The sequence below is a fragment of the Lissotriton helveticus genome, chromosome 9, assembly GCF_964261635.1.
Source record: "Lissotriton helveticus chromosome 9, aLisHel1.1, whole genome shotgun sequence".
NCBI classification, from domain to species: Eukaryota; Metazoa; Chordata; class Amphibia; order Caudata; family Salamandridae; genus Lissotriton; species Lissotriton helveticus.
This window is the reverse complement of record NC_136070.1, coordinates 924745727-924772639: the sequence shown is the minus strand read 5'-3', so window position 1 is coordinate 924772639 and position 26913 is coordinate 924745727.

Here is a 26913-nt window from a genome sequence, read left to right as displayed (position 1 = left end):
AAATCAGGTGTTTGGGCATTATCAGACTGTAAATAGGGACACTCGTCTCTCCAATGTCCATTTTCCCCGCACTGATGGCAAGGAAATTTCTTTTTGGCTTCCTCTCTACTCATTTTTGCTCTGGGCTTTCCTCCACCCCCACCCCCAGGGCCTTGGTTCGGGGTAGTTTTGTTCATCTTGCTCAACTGCTTTTCCTGCTGTTCTGCGAGCTTTACTTGAGCCCACATCACCTTCTCCTTGAGAGCCTTTTTCTTTTCTGCCATCTCGTCCTCACAGTACTTTGCGTACCATAGGACCTCATCCATCTTTTTAGTATGCCAACAGATTTTATTATCTTTTATCCATTGACAAATTTCGGGTCTTAAACCGTTTACAAACCTGTAAATGAAGTGGGTCATGTCCTTCATCTCGATGTTATCTATACCACTATATGTTTTGAACACCTGTAGCAGCCTTTCATAAAAGGAGTGCACCGTCTCATCTCTTTCTTGCGTGGTTCTATCTATCTTGGTCCAATCAGTTTCCTTTGCAGGCACTTTTAATTTCAAATGTTGAATTACTTGCTCATACTTCCTCATCACTTCCTTCGATGGTTCCCCTGTTTTTTCATCTCTCGGGTATTCCTCACTAGGCCAGGCTATGGCTATCTTACACTCAGTCCACAGATCTACAGGGACCACTATGTCGAAGAACCCATCTAGGTCCTTCCATAGGTATTTCTGCACTTTTACGAATCTTTCCACCTGCCTGTACCAGTTAACTGGTTTTTCTCGTAATTTTGGGAAATCATTAGTAAAGGATACGATATCCTGTCTGGACCATGGAACGTGCACATATTTTCCACCTGGCACTTCACGCATGGGGTACAACTGTTCTGGCTTGTCAGCTTCCTTTAGAACGAATTCGGGAGTTACCTGCTTTAGTCTGGCCTCATCTTTTTTCTTTGCCCATCTGGCTTTCCATCTTTCTACATCTCCCCATTTCTGCAATACTGTCAATAATTCTTTGACCTGTGCCTTCTTCCCTGACACATTCAGGTTTTCCAAATCCTTGTCTGAGAAATCTGCTCTATATGGTTTCTGCAAAGGTTTCGATTTTGAAATATCTATTCCCATGCTAGCAGCAGTGTCTGTCAATCTTTCATGAAGTACTCGAGTATTTCGGGTAAGACTTTTGCAAATGAACAGTAGTTCGTCTTCAGAGTAGGTATTTAACCTGTCTAATCCTACATTTCCTGCCATCAATTCTTCTATTTCTACTCTTAATTTGTAGAGATCCAAAGGTTTTGTGGCTGGAGTCTGTTTTTCTAATTCTTGACTCCATCTTTCGATTTCTTCAGGAGTCACCAACGTGACACTCTTAGTACCTGAAGTCGTTTCCATTTGAATCTCCTTCGTATTAAAAGGATTGTGTCTTTTCTGCATCCTTTTCCCGGTACTTCTAACGGGCAGATCTAACAGTGAGAGCTCCGATTCGCACTCACTTGTCTGGTCATCTACTATTAAGGGTTCTGGTCTGGTCGGTGCAATGACGGGAGTAATTACTGGAGTTTTCGGACTCCCTTGACGGTCCCCGTACAACGGAACCACTGGTCCGATTGTTACGGGGATTGTCAAGGCTTCAGGACTGGTATTCAACTGGGAGATTTTCTGAATTATCTCAGTTCTCTGCTTTGCTAGGGCTTCTCGCTCCTTTTCTTCCAATAATCTACTTAAGGATCTGTCATGTAATACCTGTGGGGTTAGGGTGGGAGCATAACTCAGGGCAGTGGGATGTGTCTCACTCGGTCCTTCACCATAATTTGGTCTCGGGAACAAATTTCCTGTACCTACGGATCTTGGTTCTTCCTCACACTCAGATTGTAAGAACGGCATTCCTGAACTTAAGGATCTCACCTCGCCTCCGTAGGGAGGTCGAGGACAAAAATCTCGCTCACGTGAGTATCCCGTCTCCCCACTAGCTGACATTCTGGGGTAAATGTTCCTTGTTTCTACGGGCCCTAGACTCTCCGGACAGGGAGGAATTTGGTAACCCCCCGCTACACTGGCGGATCTGACCTCTTCCTGGGGTGGAGGTCTTCGGGAAACATCTCCTGCACTTGAGGGTCGGTGTCCTTCATTATAAGGAGGCGGACTTCTCATACACATGTCGTCTAACAATTCATCATCCGACTCTCCGATGGGTACCCAATGTTTAGATTTTTCCAACCGTTTCTCCCCCCCAGAAGGATCACCTGCTGGCATCATGGGAAACAACCCTTCCACTATCATATTCTGCCTCCACTGTTTCATCTTTTGGGCTCGGGCTTCCTGCTTTAGTTTCGGATAAAATTTAGTCAACCCTTTATCCATTCGGGGCTTGTCCCTCTCAAAAGCCTCAATCTCCCATTCCTCTAGTGCTTCGTACTGCGTTAACCTAGGTCTGGGATGCAAATCATTCATTAGGGTTCTCAAATTAAATAGAATCCTGCTGTTAAAGGTACCCTCTAACGGAAAAGCCAATATTCCGTCATCTTTCCTGTATTCTGCCCAATTTTCCAACCATACACAGGTATTGTACCCTTTATCGAACATCATGAAAGATGCGGGAGTATTCGGTGGTGGAATGACAACACCTTCTCTAGTTTTAATCGGCTTATCTTTCTTGAAATAATTCTTTACTTTATTTACAAGGGACAATTTTCGCTTGTTTCCGTACATAATGTCGTGCTTTATGCCTTTAAACTGATCTCTCTGAAATCCCAAATCTATCGGGTCTAGTATGCGGTCTGTACGAGTGCCACATACGATTCCTACAAGTGACTTTGTTTACAAATTACTTCCAATCAGAATGCGTCTTGTAATTCCGTGCGACCAATGAGGTGCACGAGTTCAAATAATTTCGGCCAATGGGTGCGCGGCCCCTTCGTGAGACAGTTCTCACGCTCCGGCGCTCACCCCTCCTTTACAATTCCAGCTCCGCTACACACCCGCTGCGTCTACCAATCCCAGCGCGGCACGGAGTGACGTCAGAGCAGCTTCGCGACTGACTCCCTCCTTCACAAGGTAGCGGAAACTTTCTTACTTTCTAAAGTGCTTAGTGCTTGGTTATTTTACAACGAATACACATTCGCCACTGTGCTCAAGTGTCTAGACAGAAAATAATTTTCACTGCAAGTAAACTACTTCCATTTACTTTTCACTTACTACGGATAGGTCTTCTCTGCCTACCCTTCACTCTAGCATTGGAGAACCTGCTACTCCCCTAGACTCATCCACTTTTCCGGGATATATCCGAGTCTAGCGTTTCCCCAGCGAGCCCCTTTGCTTTCACCCAAGCTCCGATGAACCTGCTAATTTTCCGAAGTGACCCTAAATAGGTTTACGCCACACTGGGAATTTTGCCAATGTACCTCGTCGCTAGCATTTATTCAAACATGCATTCAAGAAAAAATCCCTAGTTAGTGCTTCCAGTTCTGCCTAACCTGCACCAACTTTCCTAAAAGCCAGTGACCTCAAACGAATGGATTCTATTCACCACTCGCTTATTCAATTCCCCGGGATTCCCAACAAACATTTAACAATTTACAAACAAATGGGTTAATACATATATCAGTACAATAATAAGAAAAACTGTTTAAAACATTTCATAATTTTTCAAAGTAAACATTTCAAGTGAATGATCAGATCTCCTGAAGTGCCTACTTTTGTAGCAGCATCAATATACTAGCAGCTTCCGACTTAGCTAGCCTAACTAGTCCTGCCTCACCTTTAACTATTCCCTAACCATAGCTCTGCTACCAGAAAATTACTGCTAGAGATCGCAGGTCACCCGACCAACAATTTCGCCACTTCCGGCTTCGGGCCCATATATTTCAAATCACCATATACATTGATCGGATGACGTCACAATCTACTACCAATAATTGTGAATTCCTTTTTCTATTTTCTAGTGTACCCGACTTACCATCCACTGTTACGGGTACCTATGACCACAATGGATCAGGGAGCTAGCTGCAAAAGGAAAGGCAGCGAAATACAAACCCAACATGTGAACCTGTGATTTATTTCATGAAATGACCACGGACAACTGAAAGTTTTAAAGATTTTATCTCAAATTTAAACCCTTTAGAACATACACTCCACTACATGGAGAAAATCTAAAATCAAATTTGTAAAGAGTACATAGCTGCATAGAAGAACTATAAGGGCAATCATTTATGTTTAAAATGCTAATGCAACGGAAACAAACTAAGAGGATTTTTGGACTATAATTCAGAGTTTTCTTTAGTAAACTTATGAGAGAAAATCAAAGACCATAACAGGAGGTTGCAAACTTCAAAACGGCAAAAATAATTTCTAAAGGTAGGGTAACATAGGAACATGCTATGAAAATGCAAGTAACTTTTATGAGATGCGATGGGTTGCGGAAAGCATGGAAAACTTATCATATGCAAAGGTATGTCTTTATTGAAGCAAAAGACAGAAAAATAGAAAGGTGCAGTTTCAAGAGATTCAGAGCGATATTTACCTAGACTGGTGTGAAAACCAACCCTGGCCACGGGTCAGTTAGGGACAGGAAACCCTCAAGGAAGGATACCCCTCAATGGACAGCAGGTGCAGAATGGACACCCAGGGCAGGACCGGAAACCCAGATTAGGATCAGGACAGGACCACCAGGACACGACCATCACCCGCAGTTCGGAAGCAACGCCTGCGCTCCACCCTCTCTGCAGCTATCGATCAGAACCCCGATTGGGTCAGCGAACTCCCAGCAAAGTGCTCCGTCAGCACTTTTAAGGTTTAGTAAAACCTTAGTCTATGGTCAAATTCGGACAGAGTACTCCGCAGCGCTCTGTATCTTCCGTCACCTATTGAGTGCGTTGGGTCAGTGACAGGTCAGCTATTCAGACAAGTCGGACAATTTCCCTAGGTGAACCTAGGCTAGATATACTGTTTTGGGACAGGGTACCACCCCCCAAATGTTGCAAAGTGTCAGAATCCCCAATTTCGATTGGTCCTAAGGTAGGATTTGGTTAACACACCAATGAGAACAGACTATTCTAAGGCCTAATCTGCATTACTGGGTACCGCCTAGCAAGATTGGGGTTCCCATGAGAAAGCCGCATAGCATACAATAGAGAAAATGTCTTTGTATCATTTTGAGGACAGTAACTCCATCTTGCTGGGTCAGAGGTGGCGTTCGCATGAGCCTCCTGACGGCGACTGCCAGCTGGCTGAGTTCCACTGTCCAAGGTTGTTTTTGCCTCGCATCCTGAGCATGCGCGGAAGGGACCTTCAAGATGGCTCGCAACCCATTTGGACCCCCATTTCCCGTGATACATGAAAAGTAAGCGAAAACAAATTAGCACATAGAAATAAATGAATGTATTACATGTCATGATTTCGTACTTTAGTTTCATCATTATAAAAATATACTTAATGGTAAGTGCAACGAACAATGTCACAGGAGCAGCAGCACAAAGCTTCACCACGTTATCAAAAGCACAGCCATCTTATTGCTATTACGCATGCGCACCCTTTCCCTCTCAAACTTTGACTGCGTCATATCATGTGACTATGACCCACGCATGCGCAGAAACAGAAATGCAAGCAGCGGCCATTTTAGACACAATTATTATTTATATCAGTAAAACACATAGGCAAGCTTTGCTACCATACAAGTATATCCAAAAAGAAAGAAATTAGTAAAACGTACATTTGTTATGTGGTTACAACAGATTCGAGGTTCATGAATCGAGCAAGTCGCGATGCGAAATCTTGCTCTATCAATCCCCTCTTTGATGATATTTACTATCATCACAAAATATCGGAACCAGATGCCAACTTTCTTTCACACTTTGTACAATTCTATCTCTTCCAACAGGCGATTCAATTTCTCTTTCTCATTTTTGGACGGGTGAGTATTTTTCACCCTTTTGTAAATCTGATTATTTATTTCCTCCAATTCAAGCTCATCCGCATTCCGTTTCACTCCTCTTGCATTCACCTGATACTTCTTAGTATGTTTTCGGCATTTGCAACAGACGAAGGTAAGAAATAGGATAAGACCTATAATTCCTATTGGCATCAGTACCTTGAACAATAAGCTTCTACCTAAGTTAGCAAACCAATGACCTATATTTGAGAGACCATCAACTAGTCTCTTCCAGGCACTGTCAACCTCGAGTGGTTTGAGTTCCCTTTCCAAATTAGTAATGTTTTTCACGTATCTTTTCAGCTGCACACTTTTATCCGGAATGTAAGTGCAACAATGTTGCGCCTTCAACATCCGGCAGACTCCGCCCTCTTTTGCTAATAAGGTGTCAAGAGCAAGTCTGTTCTGCAAAACCATTGATCTGATCGCAACCATTTCGGTATTGACCAGCAGAAATCCATGAGCTGTGTCAGTAGACAACACATCCACTATTGTGGATAATTTGCAAATTCTGTGAGTGTTCAGAACCACTCCCACTCCAGGTATCAGTGCACTAAAAATGTTACCCATTATTTCACCTACGCTTTCTCTTTTACTACGCACTAAGCCATTAGTGTTTTCACTGCTTCCAGCAATTTCATTCACATGGTATATTTTCGGGAAGACAATGCCAAAGTAGCAGCTTCCATACCAGTGATCCGGCAATTTGAAATAAGCCTTGTCTCCACATATATAATAAATTCCAGGAAACACAGGCTCTGACCCATTTTTGAAACCCCAACCTCCAATTACCTTGTAATTGTGCTCACATTGACTGGAACCAATGAAAATGTTATTATAATAATCAGTCTTCTCGCGGTGAAGACAGAGTTTCCCTTTCTTTTCGAAATCCAGCAACAGAGCAGGCCCCGCCCCGCCTGTTGAGGTGCTTTCCATGTTCTCAGCCCATTTAGGGGTTTTCTGCCTTTTGTCATTTGCCTTTCTTTGGAAACTCTCCCTTCTCTTCTCTGCCATGTTTAAAAATATTTTCTCTTGTTCGTGTAATGAACAGGTCAAATTGTCTCTGTGTGCTTCATTTAAGTCTATAGTACCTATAGTCAGAAAATATTCTCCCATATAACGTGTAACGTCACTTTTGGTATGTACAGGATTCATATTTCCACGTATAGGAAGTTCAGAAAAAATCACGTCATTGTTAGAGTAATAGTACTGTAACGGTCCTCTCTTGTAAAACAAGCTAGCTAATATGCTACAGGAAATTCCATATGTCAGGGGCAAGTGATGGTATGTCACGCCTTCAGCCACAGAAGTAGGTAGCTTCATGCAGACATAGCAATCCTCTATTTCCATAGTCTCTACATAGTGTACTAACAAGTTGGCGAAAACATTTGAGTGTGTCTGGTTCTTAACTCCGTGGTAATGTAGTCCTTCCTCATCTGATGCTTCTAAGTCTCGTTTTGTTTGTCTAAATGTTTTCTCGGGTCTTTCTATACTTCGTGTTGTCAGTTCTTCAGTGTCAGTAATCTGAGTAGGGTAAATATTAGTATTTTTACTAACCATAAAGGGAATGAAAACTGTTAGTCCTATCCAAACTAATATAACTATGACTATACTGCATATGCATACTTTGCAGCATGTTTTGCAACAACTGCGACTAGGCCTTCCATTCGTTCTTGACTCAGACATTTTTGGCTCAGAAGAAGTTTTCCAACCCCTCTTTGTGAGTTTACACAGGTATCTTACTCTGTGAAACTTCAGGTGAGCTTGTCTTCTTCTTCTGTAGAGTACTCAGCAACCGGTTCCCCGTCGCTTTCGTCAGTGATATCAAGATCCTCAAAGTTTTCCAAGATTAAGTAGGTCCACTCCGGATCCTGGTATTTTTCGTTTTGTCTTTTTATTCGCTCACCCCTTCTCTTGGAGCTATCTTCAGGTATTTCTGCAATCCGGGGACTTCTTCTGATATCTGCAAGTTTCTCTTGGACTGTTTTTTTTCTTAATTTTAGTCTCTTAATATACCTTGGCTCACTGTGCTTCTTTTTTTTGAGTCTTTTAGCTGGCACTGAGATTTGGCTTTCTTCTAATGTCCTTTTATTTTCACTTGTTTGTGGCACTTCAGTTTCTGCCTTTTCCCTTTCTGTCTGACTAGTCCCAGGTCTTGTATCTATTTCTTCTGCCTGGTTACTAAGCTGGCCTTGTTCAGGTATAATTTGTGTTTGGCTTTCAAATGGCTCTGTTTCTATGTCCTGAACACGTTCTCCTAGTTCTGCCTGATCCTGCTCGAGCACTTCGATCCCTTGATTTTCTTCTGCTCGAACTATTACACTATGTCTAGTCTGTCCCTTTTCGATTTCAGGAGTCAGTGGAGGTGTGTCAATCACCTGATCTGTCCCTGTCTGACCTTCTTCTTCGTCCTCAGACTTGATGTGAATCTCAATGATCTGAGGGTCTTCGCCTGTGCCTTGCTCGACCTCTCTATTCCACTCTCTGTCTTCTCTTATTCGCTCTCTTGTTCTGAGTGGGTCTCCAGGGAGGTCGATTATGGGTATCCAATCATCTGGCCAGATTCTCGGCAGCTCGTCATCAGCTACTTCCGCGCCAACATCCGTGGGATCCTCAGCAGTACTGGTGCTTGGCCATACGTCATCAGCTACTTCTGGACTAACGTCTGCAGGACCCTCAACTGGACTGGTGCTCGGCCGTCTGATATCAGCTACTTCAGGATCAGCGTCTGTAGACCCCTCAGCTGGACAACCTTCGGCTCCAGGTTCCTCGTCAGGTATCACCTTCTGGGTATGGCTGGCATGGATCCACTTGGGAACGCCTGCGCACTTCACAGCGGTCGTCGTTACCAGGATCACTTGGCGCTTTTTTCCCCACCTGGGTTCAAGGCAACTCGAACGAGTGTGTTTCTTTATCTTAACCCAGTCACCAGGAACCAATTTGTGAACTGGGGTTGTCGGGTTGGCGACGGCGTCTGCCCCAATCTGGCGAGAGATAGAACACACTTGGTCACCCAGTTGCTTGCAGTATTCAAGTACCAAATCATCAGAAATGCTTAACAGTTTGTATCCTGGTACCCATGCTTGTCTCATCACTCTTCCCATCAAGATCTCATGGGGGCTCAGGCCTGTTCTCCGATCTGGAATGCTTCTGAGTCCCATCAGAACAAGAGGCAAGGCAGTTATCCAGTTCATGCCAGTAGAATCACATATTTTTGCCAATCTATTCTTTATGGTGCCATTTATTTGTTCTACCACTCCAGAAGCCTCTGGATGATATGCACAGTGCAGCTTTTGTGTGATCCCAAATGCTTTGCAGAGTTGAGCCAAGATTTCATTCTGAAAATGTCCGCCTCCATCTGAGTCAATAAAGACTGGAACCCCGAATCTAGGTATCAATTCTTTTAGTAGGAGCTTAGCTACTGTCATGGCGTCATTCTGTGTGGCAGGGTAAGCTTCCACCCACTTTGAAAATAGGCAGACAATGACAAGGACATATCTTTTTCCCTCACAACGAGGCATGGTAATGAAATCAATTTGTATTCTCACAAAGGGACCCCCTGATCTCCCAATTTTCATCAGTTCAACTACTGTTCTCTTGCCAGCGTTGAACTGCTGACAGGTCAAGCACCTCTGGCAAAGGGACTCTGCTACCTTCCTGAACTTCTTGTTGTACCAAGTCTGTTGAAACACCAGAACCATGGCGTCCCTACCAATGTGTGATCCCTCATGTATCAATCGGGCCATTGGGGCAAGCAGGTGTCTGGGTAACACAGGCATACCATTTGGGCCCACAATGACACCATCCTCACGTCTCGGTCTACAACCTTGTTCCTTCCACTTCTCTTTCTCCTCCCACGGCGTCACATGCTGCCATTCTCTCACTTAATCCCATGTAGGCACTTCTTCAAACATTCTAAGTTGGCAGCTGTTTCCAGTTCCCCCCCGCCTGGGATTTATTCTCATCTGATCCATAGCACATTGTTTTGCCACCCGATCAGCAAAGTCATTTCCCAAAGATACAGGGTCAAGGCCCTTCTTATGAGCAACACATTTGACCACTGCCAATTCTTTTGGTAATTGGATTGCCTCTAAAAGGTCTTGGACAACTTTTCCATTCCGAATGGGGGTACCTGAGGAAGTCAGGAATTCTCTTTGTAGCCATAATTGGCCAAAGTCATGCACAACCCCGTAACAGTACTGACTATCAGTATACACTGTTACTCTTTTGTCTTTTCCCAATTTGCAAGCTCTTATCAGGGCGATCAATTCGGCTACTTGTGCAGACTTTACTCCAAATAAATAGGATGCTTCCTCAATTTTGTTTAACGTGACCACAGCATAGGCAGCACTTAGGCCTCCGAGTTCATGCCTCATGCATGAACCATCTACGAACCATTCCTCATCATGTACAGGCAAAGGAGTTTCCTTAATGTCTGGGCGAGGTTTAGTACTGAACTCAGTCAGATCGATGCAGTCATGCTCATTATCTCCCTTATCTTCCATTACCATTGAGTCAGGGAGTAGAGTGGCAGGGTTTAGAATATTACATCGGGCGATGACTATATTCGCAGCACCCATGAGAATCCTTTCATATTTAGTCAGCCGACTAGGGGTGAGATACTGAGTTTTTGTTCGGGTCAATAGAATCACAACTGCATGTGGAACATACACAGTTACAGGATGTCCCATGATAATGGACTCACTTTGCTCTAAACTGGTGCAAGTCGCAGCTACTGCTTTCAAACATCCAGGTAATCCAGCAGCCACTGGATCCAAAGTGGCAGAGAAATATGCCGCTGGCCTTCTGGTCAGTCCATGCTCCTGAGTCAGGACTGATAATGCACAATTGTCACGAGTGTCACAGAATAGGCCAAACTCCTTGGAGTAATCAGGCATCCCTAGAGCAGGGGCTGTACACAGACAATTTCGCAACTTTGTGAAAGCTGTCAAGCTCTCGTCATTCCATTCCACTGGGTCCTTTGCTCCTTTCTTTGTCATTTGAATTAAGGGCTTCGCAAGGACTGCGAATCCCACAATCCATTGCCTGCAGTAACCTACAACTCCGAGAAACATTCTGATTTCTTTCTGGGTACGTGGTAACTGCATATTTTGAATTATCCTGACTCTCTCTGAGGTGACTTTTCTGATGCCTTTTTCTATCTGGTGTCCCAGATATTTCACTGATTTCGAACAGAACTGCAATTTCTCAGGGGCCACTTTATGTCCCTTTTCACTCAGGTGATTCAGTAGGGCAATGGTGTCAACCACGCAATCCCTATGGCTTTTAGACGCCACCAATAGGTCGTCAATGTACTGTACCAACACAGACTTTCCAGGTAAGACTAAAGATTCAAGGCATTTTTTCAAGATCTGATTAAAGATAGAAGGGCTTTCTGTGTACCCCTGGGGGACCCTATTCCAGACATACACGTGACTGTTAAAAGCAAATGAGAAAAGAAATTTGCTGTCTGGATGCAATGGAATCGAAAAGAATGCATGACACAGGTCTATCACAGTGAACCATTCAGCATCCCAGGGAATCTGATACAGAATCACTGCTGGGTTCGGGACAATAGGGCAGCAAGGGACCACTATCTTGTTTACCTTTCTCAGGTCCTGCACTACTCTGTACTTGCCATTAGGCTTTTTGATGCCCATAATGGGTGAGTTGCACGGGCTACTCATTACTTCCTGTATGATGTTTGCTTCTAGCAATTTCTGTATTTCAATGGCAACACCTGCTCTCACTTCTGCACTCATTCTGTAAGGCTTGGTATTGGGGTACACTGCATTTTCTCTCATGGCTATTTGTATGGGGTCTACGTTTTTCATTAATCCCACATCCTTTCCTGTAAAGTCCCACACTTCTGGCTTCACTGTCTGCTGGAGTTCTTCAGGTAAGTCCTGTATAGTCATTCGTTTTATTTCTGAGTCAGGTCTAATTAACATTAGCTTGTAGATACCGTCTTCATCTGGGGTTTGAATTTCGACGCCCTTTGGTGTGCAAAAGATGGTACAATTCATTTTGCACAGCAAATCACGTCCCAGTAAGTTTACCGGACTGGTATCACAGACTACAAATCTGTGCATTTGTTTAAAATTTCCAATTGAGATCTCCATGGGCTCGGTAACAGGGGTACTAATCAATTGATTAGATACTCCTACTACTTGGATTGCTTCTCCCGAGAGGGGTAGGTTTGGAACGTCCACTGTTCTTACAGTAGAACGGGTAGCACCAGTGTCCAACAGAAACGTGACATCATTTCCATCAACCTTTCCTTCAATGTATGGTCCTGACTGGTCCACCGGCAAGGAGGCGCCAAGTACGCACTCCTCGTCCTCCCCTCTCAGGCCCCGTCAGTACTGGTCGTCACAGGAGAAAGTGTCATTCAGTAGATACTGCGAAGTTGCTGTATTTCTATTCTCATTGCCTCCCCAGATTTCTACATCATCACCCTGCGGTGATTTTCCCTTAGAAATAGGTTTTGGCGCTCTGGGCACTTGGATCGTTTTTACCTGCTGCTGGGTTTTTCTTTGTTTTTCATTCTGCGTCTGTGGAATTAAATCAGGTGTTTGGGCATTATCAGACTGTAAATAGGGACACTCGTCTCTCCAATGTCCATTTTCCCCGCACTGATGGCAAGGAAATTTCTTTTTGGCTTCCTCTCTACTCATTTTTGCTCTGGGCTTTCCTCCACCCCCACCCCCAGGGCCTTGGTTCGGGGTAGTTTTGTTCATCTTGCTCAACTGCTTTTCCTGCTGTTCTGCGAGCTTTACTTGAGCCCACATCACCTTCTCCTTGAGAGCCTTTTTCTTTTCTGCCATCTCGTCCTCACAGTACTTTGCGTACCATAGGACCTCATCCATCTTTTTAGTATGCCAACAGATTTTATTATCTTTTATCCATTGACAAATTTCGGGTCTTAAACCGTTTACAAACCTGTAAATGAAGTGGGTCATGTCCTTCATCTCGATGTTATCTATACCACTATATGTTTTGAACACCTGTAGCAGCCTTTCATAAAAGGAGTGCACTGTCTCATCTCTTTCTTGCGTGGTTCTATCTATCTTGGTCCAATCAGTTTCCTTTGCAGGCACTTTTAATTTCAAATGTTGAATTACTTGCTCATACTTCCTCATCACTTCCTTCGATGGTTCCCCTGTTTTTTCATCTCTCGGGTATTCCTCACTAGGCCAGGCTATGGCTATCTTACACTCAGTCCACAGATCTACAGGGACCACTATGTCGAAGAACCCATCTAGGTCCTTCCATAGGCATTTCTGCACTTTTACGAATCTTTCCACCTGCCTGTACCAGTCAACTGGTTTTTCTCGTAATTTTGGGAAATCATTAGTAAAGGATACGATATCCTGTCTGGACCATGGAACGTGCACATATTTTCCACCTGGCACTTCACGCATGGGGTACAACTGTTCTGGCTTGTCAGCTTCCTTTAGAACGAATTCGGGAGTTACCTGCTTTAGTCTGGCCTCATCTTTTTTCTTTGCCCATCTGGCTTTCCATCTTTCTACATCTCCCCATTTCTGCAATACTGTCAATAATTCTTTGACCTGTGCCTTCTTCCCTGACACATTCAGGTTTTCCAAATCCTTGTCTGAGAAATCTGCTCTATATGGTTTCTGCAAAGGTTTCGATTTTGAAATATCTATTCCCATGCTAGCAGCAGTGTCTGTCAATCTTTCATGAAGTACTCGAGTATTTCGGGTAAGACTTTTGCAAATGAACAGTAGTTCGTCTTCAGAGTAGGTATTTAACCTGTCTAATCCTACATTTCCTGCCATCAATGCTTCTATTTCTACTCTTAATTTGTAGAGATCTAAAGGTTTTGTGGCTGGAGTCTGTTTTTCTAATTCTTGACTCCATCTTTCGATTTCTTCAGGAGTCACCAACGTGACACTCTTAGTACCCGAAGTCGTTTCCATTTGAATCTCCTTCGTATTAAAAGGATTGTGTCTTTTCTGCATCCTTTTCCCGGTACTTCTAACGGGCAGATCTAACAGTGAGAGCTCCGATTCGCACTCACTTGTCTGGTCATCTACTATTAAGGGTTCTGGTCTGGTCGGTGCAATGACGGGAGTAATTACTGGAGTTTTCGGACTCCCTTGACGGTCCCCGTACAACGGAACCACTGGTCCGATTGTTACGGGGATTGTCAAGGCTTCAGGACTGGTATTCAACTGGGAGATTTTCTGAATTATCTCAGTTCTCTGCTTTGCTAGGGCTTCTCGCTCCTTTTCTTCCAATAATCTACTTAAGGATCTGTCATGTAATACCTGTGGGGTTAGGGTGGGAGCATAACTCGGGGCAGTGGGATGCGTCTCACTCGGTCCCTCACCATAATTTGGTCTCGGGAACAAATTTCCTGTACCTACGGATCTTGGTTCTTCCTCACACTCAGATTGTAAGAACGGCATTCCTGAACTTAAGGATCTCACCTCGCCTCCGTAGGGAGGTCGAGGACAAAAATCTCGCTCATGTGAGTATCCCGTCTCCCCACTAGCTGACATTCTGGGGTAAATGTTCCTTGTTTCTACGGGCCCTAGACTCTCTGGACAGGGAGGAATTTGGTAACCCCCCGCTACACTGGCGGATCTGACCTCTTCCTGGGGTGGAGGTCTTCGGGAAACATCTCCTGCACTTGAGGGTCGGTGTCCTTCATTATAAGGAGGCGGACGTCTCATACACATGTCGTCTAACAATTCATCATCCGACTCTCCGATGGGTACCCAATGTTTAGATTTTTCCAACCGTTTCTCCCCCCCAGAAGGATCACCTGCTGGCATCATGGGAAACAACCCTTCCACTATCATATTCTGCCTCCACTGTTTCATCTTTTGGGCTCGGGCTTCCTGCTTTAGTTTCGGATAAAATTTAGTCAACCCTTTATCCATTCGGGGCTTGTCCCTCTCAAAAGCCTCAATCTCCCATTCCTCTAGTGCTTCGTACTGCGTTAACCTAGGTCTGGGATGCAAATCATTCATTAGGGTTCTCAAATTAAATAGAATCCTGCTGTTAAAGGTACCCTCTAACGGAAAAGCCAATATTCCGTCATCTTTCCTGTATTCTGCCCAATTTTCCAACCATACTATTGTATTGTACCCTTTATCGAACATCATGAAAGATGCGGGAGTATTCGGTGGTGGAATGACAACACCTTCTCTAGTTTTAATCGGCTTATCTTTCTTGAAATAATTCTTTACTTTATTTACAAGGGACAATTTTCGCTTGTTTCCGTACATAATGTCGTGCTTTATGCCTTTAAACTGATCTCTCTGAAATCCCAAATCTATCGGGTCTAGTATGCGGTCTGTACGAGTGCCACATACGATTCCTACAAGTGACTTTGTTTACAAATTACTTCCAATCAGAATGCGTCTTGTAATTACGTGCGACCAATGAGGTGCACGAGTTCAAATAATTTCTGCCAATGGGTGCGCGGCCCCTTCGTGAGACAGTTCTCACGCTCCGGCGCTCACCCCTCCTTTATAATTCCAGCTCCGCTACACACCCGCTGCGTCTACCAATCCCAGCGCGGCACGGAGTGACGTCAGAGCAGCTTCGCGACTGACTCCCTCCTTCACAAGGTAGCGGAAACTTTCTTACTTTCTAAAGTGCTTAGTGCTTGGTTATTTTACAACGAATACACATTCGCCACTGTGCTCAAGTGTCTAGACAGAAAATAATTTTCACTGCAAGTAAACTACTTCCATTTACTTTTCACTTACTACGGATAGGTCTTCTCTGCCTACCCTTCACTCTAGCATTGGAGAACCTGCTACTCCCCTAGACTCATCCACTTTTCCGGGATATATCCGAGTCTAGGGTTTCCCCAGCGAGCCCCTTTGCTTTCACCCAAGCTCCGATGAACCTGCTAATTTTCCGAAGTGACCCTAAATAGGTTTACGCCACACTGGGAATTTTGCCAATGTACCTCGTCGCTAGCATTTATTCAAACATGCTTTCAAGAAAAAATCCCTAGTTAGTGCTTCCAGTTCTGCCTAACCTGCACCAACTTTCCTAAAAGCCAGTGACCTCAAACGAATGGATTCTATTCACCACTCGCTTATTCAATTCCCCGGGGATTCCCAACAAACATTTAACAATTTACAAACAAATGGGTTAATACATATATCAGTACAATAATAAGAAAAACTGTTTAAAACATTTCATAATTTTTCAAAGTAAACATTTCAAGTGAATGATCAGATCTCCTGAAGTGCCTACTTTTGTAGCAGCATCAATATACTAGCAGCTTCCGACTTAGCTAGCCTAACTAGTCCTGCCTCACCTTTAACTATTCCCTAACCATAGCTCTGCTACCAGAAAATTACTGCTAGAGATCGCAGGTCACCCGACCAATAATTTCGCCACTTCCGGCCCATATATTTCAGATCACCATATACATTGATCGGATGACGTCACAATCTACTACCAATAATTGTGAATTCCTTTTTCTATTTTCTAGTGTACCCGACTTACCATCCACTGTTACGGGTACCTATGACCACAATGGATCAGGGAGCTAGCTGCAAAAGGAAAGGCAGCGAAATACAAACCCAACATGTGAACCTGTGATTTATTTCATGAAATGACCACGGACAACTGAAAGTTTTAAAGATTTTATCTCAAATTTAAACCCTTTAGAACATACACTCCACTACATGGAGACAATCTAAAATCAAATTTGTAAAGAGTACATAGCTGCATAGAAGAACTATAAGGGCAATCATTTATGTTTAAAATGCTAATGCAACGGAAACAAACTAAGAGGATTTTTGGACTATAATTCAGAGTTTTCTTTAGTAAACTTATGAGAGAAAATCAAAGACCATAACAGGAGGTTGCAAACTTCAAAACGGCAAAAATAATTTCTAAAGGTAGGGTAACATAGGAACATGCTATGAAAATGCAAGTAACTTTTATGAGATGCGATGGGTTGCGGAAAGCATGGAAAACTTATCATATGCAAAGGTATGTCTTTATTGAAGCAAAAGACAGAAAAATAGAAAGGTGCAGTTTCAAGAGATTCAGAGCGATATTTACCTAGACTGGTGTGAAAACCAACCCTGGCCACGGGTCAGTTAGGGACAGCAAACCCTCAAGGAAGGATACCCCTCAATAGACAGCAGGTGCAGAATGGACACCCAGGACAGGACCGGAAACCCAGATTAGGATCAGGACAGGGCCACCAGGACACGACCAGCACCCGCAGTTCGGAAGCAACGCCTGCGCTCCACCCTCTCTGCAGCTATCGATCAGAACCCCGATTGGGTCAGCGAACTCCCAGCAAAGTGCTCCGTCAGCACTTTTAAGGTTTAGTAAAACCTTAGTCTATGGTCAAATTCGGACAGAGTACTCCGCAGCGCTCTGTATCTTCCGTCACCTATTGAGTGCGTTGGGTCAGTGACAGGTCAGCTATTCAGACAAGTCGGACAATTTCCCTAGGTGAACCTAGGCTAGATATACTGTTTTGGGACAGGGTACCACCCCCCAAATGTTGCAAAGTGTCAGAATCCCCAATTTCGATTGGTCCTAAGGTAGGATTTGGTTAACACACCAATGAGAACAGACTATTCTAAGGCCTAATCTGCATTACTGGGTACCGCCTAGCAAGATTAGGGTTCCCATGAGAAAGCCGCAATGCATACAATAGAGAAAATGTCTTTGTATCATTTTGAGGACAGTAACTTCATCTTGCTGGGTCAGAGGTGGCGTTCGCATGAGCCTCCTGACGGCGACTGCCAGCTGGCTGAGTTCCACTGTCCAAGGTTGTTTTTTGCCTCGCATCCTGAGCATGCGCGGAAGGGACCTTCAAGATGGCTCGCAACCCATTTGGACCCCCATTTCCCGTGATACATGAAAAGTAAGCGAAAACAAATTAGCACATAGAAATAAATGAATGTATTACATGTCATGATTTCGTACTTTAGTTTCATCATTATAAAAATATACTTATGCATTAATGGTAAGTGCAACGAACAATGTCACAGGAGCAACAGCACAAAGCTTCACCACGTTATCAAAAGCACAGCCATCTTATTGCTATTACGCATGCGCACCCTTTCCCTCTCAAACTTTGACTGCGTCATATCATGTGACTATGACCCACGCATGCGCAGAAACAGAAATGCAAGCAGCGGCCATTTTAGACACAATTATTATTTATATCAGTAAAACACATAGGCAAGCTTTGCTACCATACAAGTATATCCAAAAAGAAAGAAATTAGTAAAACGTACATTTGTTATGTGGTTACAACAGATTCGAGGTTCATGAATCGAGCAAGTCGCGATGCGAAATCTTGCTCTATCACACTCATCATCCTCCTTACTTCGACTCACACCCGGACTGTCTCACTGTTTTGCTATTTGATTTGCTCGCTTATTGTAATATGTTTGCTCTTGCATGTTTTGCTATGCAATTGCTGTGAAGCGCTCCGATACCCTTCGGTCAGGATAGCGCTATACAAAACTTCTTAAATAAATAAATATACACCCAATCCGCCTGGAGATAGCTGGACTCATTCAGTACACTCAATCAGTAGACCGGATGGCTAGTATGTACATATGTTTCATGGCTGCTTTTAACTCACAGTCCACCACTGCACAGACTCCATACAGCGGTAAAGCGCACACTGTCACAGATATAGGGACTGCTGCAGAAAATGTTATGTTCAATTGAGCGAATGTCAATGCGTCAAATTGTTCCGAATTAGACGAAATACAATAGGTTTAGCTGAGGGTCGGGCACATAAACAGGGTAATTGGCCTTTTGCTTAAAGAATTTACAAAGGACATGCACGAGATCTGAGAGTTGGGGTAAGCATTTCTAAGTTTTATCTTTGTTAAATGTGTGTTTGTTCTCCTGACAGCTCTCTTTCCTTTGTAAAGCATTTGGACCAATTGGGGAAACAATTACACCCTTTCACCCACTTTTTCCCAGCTTTCAGACCTATAAATCAATTCTCCCAACTACAAGATATTGGGGGACATTAATTTGCACTTGGAAAATCCTGATTACACGGATGCAGCAAACCTCGCCGACATGTTGCTTAGTCTATGATTAGAGCAGTTGGTTAAAGGAACCAACGCATCAAGCAGGTCATCAATTCGATTGCATTTTTTCCTACTGCCCTCACCTTTCAACATCTACAATCCTCCCTTTAGTATGGTCTGAACATCAGCAGGTTATTTTCAACAGTAAATTAGCCCCCCACACCGCAGTTAATAACAAACCTCGACCTAGAAGGCCCTCCTGTAAATGGCATACGGTTAGGGAGGTAGAGCTAGAAGCAATCCTGACAGGGAGCCAACCCTTGGCTCCGACTGACCCAGATAAAGCAGCCAGTTTATATCAGATATGGCTGGAAAAAGCTATAGATTGATTAGCACCTGTCAAATTCAACAGGAGCAGCAGGGGCATTCCGTCTAAACCATGGTTCACAGAAAATCTAAGACTTCAAAACAAGAATGTCTCAGACAGGAAATAAAAGGGAGGTGACATTAGGAGAAATAAAAAAAAGAGAATAACAAAAACATCTTAGACGTTTGCAAAGATATGATCATCAAAGAAAAAAAGCATATATTTCACCCAAAAAATAGTAGCAGCGAAAGACTCTTCAAAAGAACTTTTTGCCACTGCTAAATAGCCGGTGAAAGTAAATCAGGACTTTAACCAGACCTTTTGTAACTCATTGGCCACCTTCTCTCAAGAGAAGGTGAATTCTGTATTTAATCTTTTCTCTTCCAATTCCTCAAACCGGCCGATTTATCGAACTGGGCCTCAATCCAAGGGAAATTAACTTAAGGCCTTCTTAACAGCCTTTTCTGAATTTGTCCCAGAGCAAATCAAAACTTTTCTTTTGCAAACCAAGTCAGGATCCCCTTTAGACCCATGCCCTCCTAAAATTACAATTCTAGCAGCAGAAATGATCAAGCTAGGGAAATTTCCAAGTGTCTGGAAGACAGCATCGCTCCTCCCTCTGCATAAAAAACAAATCTAGATGCCACAGACCCCAAAAATTATCAGCCAATCTCGAGATTACCCCTCCCTGCTAAAATAATTGAAAAAGCCATCAACTCTCAGCTGACCGCTTTTATCGAGGACCACAGCCAATCATGCCCTCGCCAATTTGGTTTTAGATAACACCATAGCACTGAATTGGCGTTGGTAAGTGTGTTGAAACAAATCAGACTCACGCTGGATGGTGGTGGCAGTGCCGTGCTGATCCTATTAGACCTATCAGCAGTACTCGACACAGTAAACCAAAATATACTACTGAAAAGGCTTGCATACATTGGTTTAATGGACAAAGCCCTCTCCCTTCTTAAATCATTCCTGTCAGACAGAATACAGTTTGTCGCAGCTGACAATTTAAACTCTCCCTCTTTTTCTCTCCCATGTGGTGTTCCCCAGGGCTCGTCTCTTAGCCCGTCCCTCTTTAATATATATGTGGCGCCTTTGGCCAAACTTATCTGATCATTTGGGTTCACTGCAGTCATGTGCGCAGATGACACCCAAATAGAGGTCTCAGCATCAGCAAACCCTACTGATACAGCAAGGCATTTTCATAGCTGTATATAGGAGATTGGGAAGTGGAGGGCCCAAAACTGTCTCAAGTTGAACTCGGGTAAAACCGAGGTGCTGCCCTTTGAAAAAGATCGCTCCTTTTGGTCCCAAGATTGGTGGCCATCCGAACTTGGCCAACTTCCTTCTCCGGTTACAAAGGCAAAAAACCTTGGAGTAGTATTTGACAGCCAGCTGACCTTTGAAGGGCATTGTGGTATTCTATACTTGTTACTTAAGCCATTGTAATGTGTTCTTCTGTAAGTCTCTGCAAGAACATCTTGCCTGTGTCATCAGTGTCTGGGAATCCTGTGGTTCCCAAGCATCTTTACAGGCATGTTAACACATTTACCTCTGCCTCCTTTTTTACCATGAAACTACTAAGAATTCTTTGCACTTTTATACCTAAAGATTTGCAAAAAATGGTAATCTCCGCATTGCTAATTTCGAAAATAGACTGCACAAATGCACTATTTGTGAATATTAGAAAGGAAAGCCTCAACAAGTTGCAGATTTTGAAGAACTCAGCTGCAGGCCTACTGTTAGGCACACCAAAAAAAGAATCAGTATCAGCTGTTGAGAAACGTATACATTTCAAAGCTCCATGTATTGCTTTCAATGCTCTTCAGGTGGAAGGACCCACATTTTTCAGGCTAAACGTTCGCAGATATATTCCTCCCAGATATCTTCGTTCAGAATCAGCATCTAATGTGGTCATTCCAAGAGCAAATAGAGCTCAGTGGGGAGGGAGAAGCTTCATAGGCCGCACCTCTCATCTTTGGATCCATCTCCCATTACTTTTAAAGAACTAAATGGACCTCCTCGCTTTCAGGAAAAACTTGAAAACATGGCTTTTTAAATTATAAGGATCATCAGTCTTGGCCAGCTACCTCAGAGTTCCGCGCCTCGACACCCTTGGGTTTTAGCATGCGCTTTTATAAATTAATATTTAATTTATTTCATTTCACACTGATAGTTAAGTGTAAAACAGAGAGCTTAGGCTTTTCTTGATACACCCAATTTGCTTAATTGCCTTTCTTCGTGAAAGGATGCAAATTATTTGATGGGGTGTTTTTAACCTGAGCAAGTTTTACGTTTCAATACGTTTTTATTAGTATTTTGTAACAATGGTTAGAACTGGCAAACATACAACGTTTCTCTCGCATTAAATCCCATCTTCCCAACAGTCCCCCTTCAATTCAACCCACCACACCCCTCCCTTGCTCAGGCCTCTCACTCTCTGGTTATGCCATGATCTCAGAAACCATATTTTAAAAATGCTATGTTCACAGGATACGCTATAGTTGACCTCTGGTTTCCGAGCCACTTATAATATAGCTCTAGTTGTAATTTCTCTAAAACGTGGAGAGCTCGGAGTCTTTTGTGACATGTTAATTCTTTAAAGTCTTTTTCAAAGCGGTCCAGCAGGGGACCGCATCATTTTTTGAAGTCCCTGTCTTTGTTCTGGGCCACTTTAGATAGTTTCTTCTTCCCAAGCAACCATCATATTTGTCCAACCATTTGTTTACAGTGGGAGTCATCGTCTGGCCCCGGAGAGCGTGGGCAGTGTGTTAGCAGCAAGCAACATTTGTGAAATAAGTTGACCCTTCCTCCCATGTAGGAGATTTATCTTCCTAGCTGGTCTGCCAAAGATTATTACTACAGGGCCAACCGCCAGTTGCGAACCTGTGATCTCTCCGATGATCTGTAGTACCTTCCACCAATATGGTGGGATCTGGGGACATGACCAAATAATGTGTGGAGAGTTCCCTTTTTACCACACCCCTCCAACATCCATCCCTTCTCGAGTGTCTCATCTTCACTAACCTTGAGTGGCTATATTGCCGTCTGAAAAGTAGTTCTAACAAAGTTTCCTCTCCCACAACAGGAGTGGAGAAGTTTGTTCAGGTTGGAATTGTACTTCATTGTTTTCCATCAAGGGCAATCTGTAACTCTTTTTCCCATGATTTTTTAAGTGGACATTTCTCTCTGGTTTTAGTGGTGTTAAGGAGTTTGTGATGCCATGGCGCGTTTGTCATCCTCACATGTCAATCGATATTTCTCGAAAGTGGTGATAGTTCTAGCCTACCCGGAACAAATTGCGGTTTTAAGAGCCAGTGTCTGAGTTGGTGGTAACAAAAGCATTTCACCTTAATCATAAATATTTCACTTGTTCAGATGTTGTAACCTCTTCCAGTTAAACCATATGTCTAAGGGCTTGCCAACCCCCCTCCGGCCATAGGTGAAAGACCACCCTCTTAAAGCCCAGTGTAAAGTCGTTATTGCCCTACATTGAGGTAAAGGGTGAGAGAAACCATGGGTTCAGCTGGAGACACAGTGGAGATTCCCAAGAGCAGAAATGTCACACTGTCACAGTAAAGGTACTTAAGACTACATATACCACATGAATTTCTTCCTGGAAACCAGGAACCAACTCCCGTACAAAGGAATAAACTTATACACAGGTGAGGACAAAATAGTACACTTACCAGACACTGAGAGGCCAAGAGGAGTACAAGGGGAGCAGCAGGGAGAACATTTCAGTACATAAACCAGCAAAGATAAGTAGAGGAAACTGTAAGCATAAGGCTACAAGAAAAAAAGGTTGATAATAGAGCAAGGAATTGAGGAAAAACTAGAGACAGGTCAACCAGAAGGATTAAAAAAAATTAGCAAGCAAGAGATTGAAATACAAGTGAACTAGGGACTGAAAGAGAAACACAGATAAAGGGCATGTTACCAAGGGGCAAAATCTTAGAGACTGGGGGAGAAAATACAAGATCTATGGCAGAAACAAAAGGAATAATCAAAGAGAAACAGTAGCAAGAACAGAAGGCACAAACAAGGAACAACCCGATTAAGATAAAAGACAGAAAAGGAAATAAGCAAAATGCAAGCAAAGACTGGGAGAAAATGTGTAGCAAGCTACAAAAAACAGGACACTGGTTCTGGTGGAAGCAAAACAGGAACAGGCCAGGAAAACAAGAAACAAGAGTTCTTGTACAATGGGTTTCAAACTCCGAGTCACAAACGAGGAGCTTCAGGCAATGACAACCTTTAAGCAGTTCCAGGCAGCAGCAAGCCATGGGTGTGTTACATGAATGTGCTGGACAAGACTGGTCACAGGTGTGTGCAATTCCCAAGTCTCACAAGCAGTGGAAGCGAAAATCCAGTGCAGCAGAATAGCAGCACTACTCCTATAGAAAGCATTGCATTGCACAGTGGATGCTGGGTCTCTGTGAATACTTGACAGTGAATTATGGGAATAGTAGTCCCTGGAAGCAAATGTAGGTATGCCAATGTGTCCATGACTGAAAATGGGTAAGCAGGCAAAAGTGGCACAGGGACTTTGGATGGGTCTTAGTGGTGATTACCAGGGTTCAGCTGATCCTGTCGTGTAGTTCCAATATACCCTATACAGGATCTGCGCATTTGGATATCATAAACTGTGGGATTGGTGGCAGACTGGTTCCGTGCACCCCCTTCCCCCCCCCCCCCCGGAAATGTTAGCCTGTCTGTATCAGCTAGCTCACAGTGCCACTATAATCTCCTCTTGCCAAGGAGAAAATAGATTCTGGCAACCTCAGAACATGACAACCCTAATCCCTCAGAATCGTGGAAACAATATACTACCTTTCTCTCAGTCACTCGTGCTCACTTAGTTTGTCTTAGAGATACACAGAATAAACATATTGGGCGTTTTTCAATAAGAATGTATTGAACAGTTGTTATTCTAGTGTAGAATTGATGAGCTGAAAAAACCATTAGACAGTAGCAGAGATATATGATTAGCAGTACTATAAAAGTAAAGGGATGGCACAGTTCACCATTTTGCGGTAATCATGAATATATACAAGTACATAAAATACAGGATAAAAGTGCATACTCCTACGATGCCTCCATAACTAGATGTACGTAAACGCACCTAGCATCCATGTAGGTGTTATGCCAAGAATCCCTCTAGGATCTAGTCAACCCCATTAATTACCTGAGAATGAGATCTGCATGTAGCAACCTCAGCGTCTCTGGTTAGTTTGTCAGCCGGGAAGTCACGGTCTCCTCTGTCTTTCTAAGCACGACATGGTGTATATATACAATGGGGTCCTACCTTGCTATGTTACTGTGTCAGCCTAAATGATGACATAAGGCCTGAGCTGTATACAGAGATATTATACAGGAAATGGTAGTCCTGCTGTGCTTCTGAGAAACTTCATGCATAATGTATGAGATTCAAACTAGGGAAAACCTGCGTTCTGAATGCAGTGTTGTATCTAGCTAAAACGTCAGTCCCTATGAACTGTTATGTATGTAATGTAGGGAAGAATATAGGTGAAAGGTTGCAATGTTCTCTGCGCCTATATATGGTGCCTATATGGAATATAACAGTCCTTTTACAGCTCCCCCCAGAGACAGAACAATGGTATCGTAACAATACATTACTAATATCTCTGCGTAACCAACTCATTGACACTCAAGATCGACCAAGGCCCTCCTACTCCGGCTTGCACGCTTTAGGAAAATAACAACCTACAATCGGGCCTTCACTGGAGCTGCACCAAGAATATGGAACTCCCTCCCTCCTGACATTAGAAAAATCCCTTCCTTTGCTTGCTTCAAAAAAGAGGCCAAGTCCTTTCTCATGGGTAAATTCCTTGGCTAAACTCGTTCCGTCAGCCACCTGAGAGACTGTTGCCCTATCCTGCGCCATTGTACATCACTGTATTTGACTTTTTGTATTATTTGTATAATATTCATTGTACTTTATTTATCCTTGTTGTATAGCTTCTCACATCCCCCAGGTACAGTACCCGTCTGCTACCATGTCCCACCTTCATCCCTTGATTCTCCGTAAGCCCTCCTTTGTACCAAGTTTTTATCGTTTATCGTGTGATATGACCCTGTATTACTCTACTGTATCTGTAAAGCGCTCTGATACCCTCACAGGTCATGTTCGCGCTCTATAAAACCTTAAAATAAATAAAATAAATAAATAAACTATGATGTGGAACTTTCAATTCTGAATACTAAACACTCACATAATGAGTATCACAAATTTATGTTCAACTAGCTTACCCATCGCGCGTTGCTGCGATCTCAGACGAAAGGAAATTTAAGGAAACTTGTTATGATAACATTCAACTTACATTGTGTCATTTTTATTGAAACTTATTCACTTTTATTTTGGAAAACATTTCAAAGTGTTGTTTTAGTTCTGTTTTTTTATTCGAGTGCTTGTGGATACACGATATTTTTTGTTTTTCCGTCTGGTGCGTAGACGAATAAATCAGAAAGTTTTCCGACGCGTGAGCTGGCCACATACAGTTGTCCATGTGAGAAGCACGGATTCTCCAAATCTAGTCCACACACTTGCAGCAATTGTCCTTGTGCTTTGTTGATGGTCATTGCAAAAGTGAGTCGCACCGGAAAGTGTAAACGTTCAATATTGGAAAGATTATGAGGGCCCTGGGAGGCCGATATTTAACAACCAAACATTTTAATATTAGTTTTTTCTTAGTCTTGAGAATTTGTATGCACATAGTAGACCTCTAATACCTTCCACTCAACATTCATACATAGTATCAACCACATAGTCCAACGTAAGACTAATTCCTGCTCCATCACAGGGTAACCCTTTGAAAATGTAACTACCCCAAGTCTTAGAAAAGTGCATATACATGTTTAAATACAGTTCAAAGTTTGTTTGCTTCAACTACAGAACTTCCGGACTACTTCTCTGTCTTCCCAGTGTCCATAAATACACATTCCATAGAAAAGCAAATGGGTCTTGCCAAGAAACTGTGAGATGAGTGTAGCAATGCCCTGGCTGCAGAAACATTGTATCACAATTGTTTAGTAAAGATGGTTTAATGGGGTCATGGCTTCAGCGCAGAACCAACATGGCGCACCAGTGTAGAGCTCTGGCTTATACCTCCATCTCTTTAGCTAAAATCAGGACAATGAGGCAAGATCGGGCCTCCCATAGACATGCTGAAGATGGGGGAACGGACTGGCCCATTCTGGTGGCAGATTACGTTCCATGGGCCAGAAAGGACCTGACTTCTGGAGTTCCACAACAAGGCCCCTCCACAATGTGCTGTGTTTTGTAGGCTGTGCTGAGGATGGTGCAGCCATGGAGCTGTGAGTGGAGAGGCAGTGCCGCCAAAAGCAGAAAGCTCAGCTGCGGTGTATCTCAGGGGTCAAGAAATACACGAGACACAGAGAATGGGAGAGGGCAGAGCACTGGACGGCTAGGGGAACTAGGCGCCTGAGTGCCGCAGGATTGAGACCAGGACGTAACCGACTGTTTGAGTGGAATTGAAGCATTGCTGACCAACTGGGGGTTCCTCTCTATGCCCAGTGACTCCTGATTGGAAAGGCCAACTCGGGGTCCCGCTGCACCCAGCCACC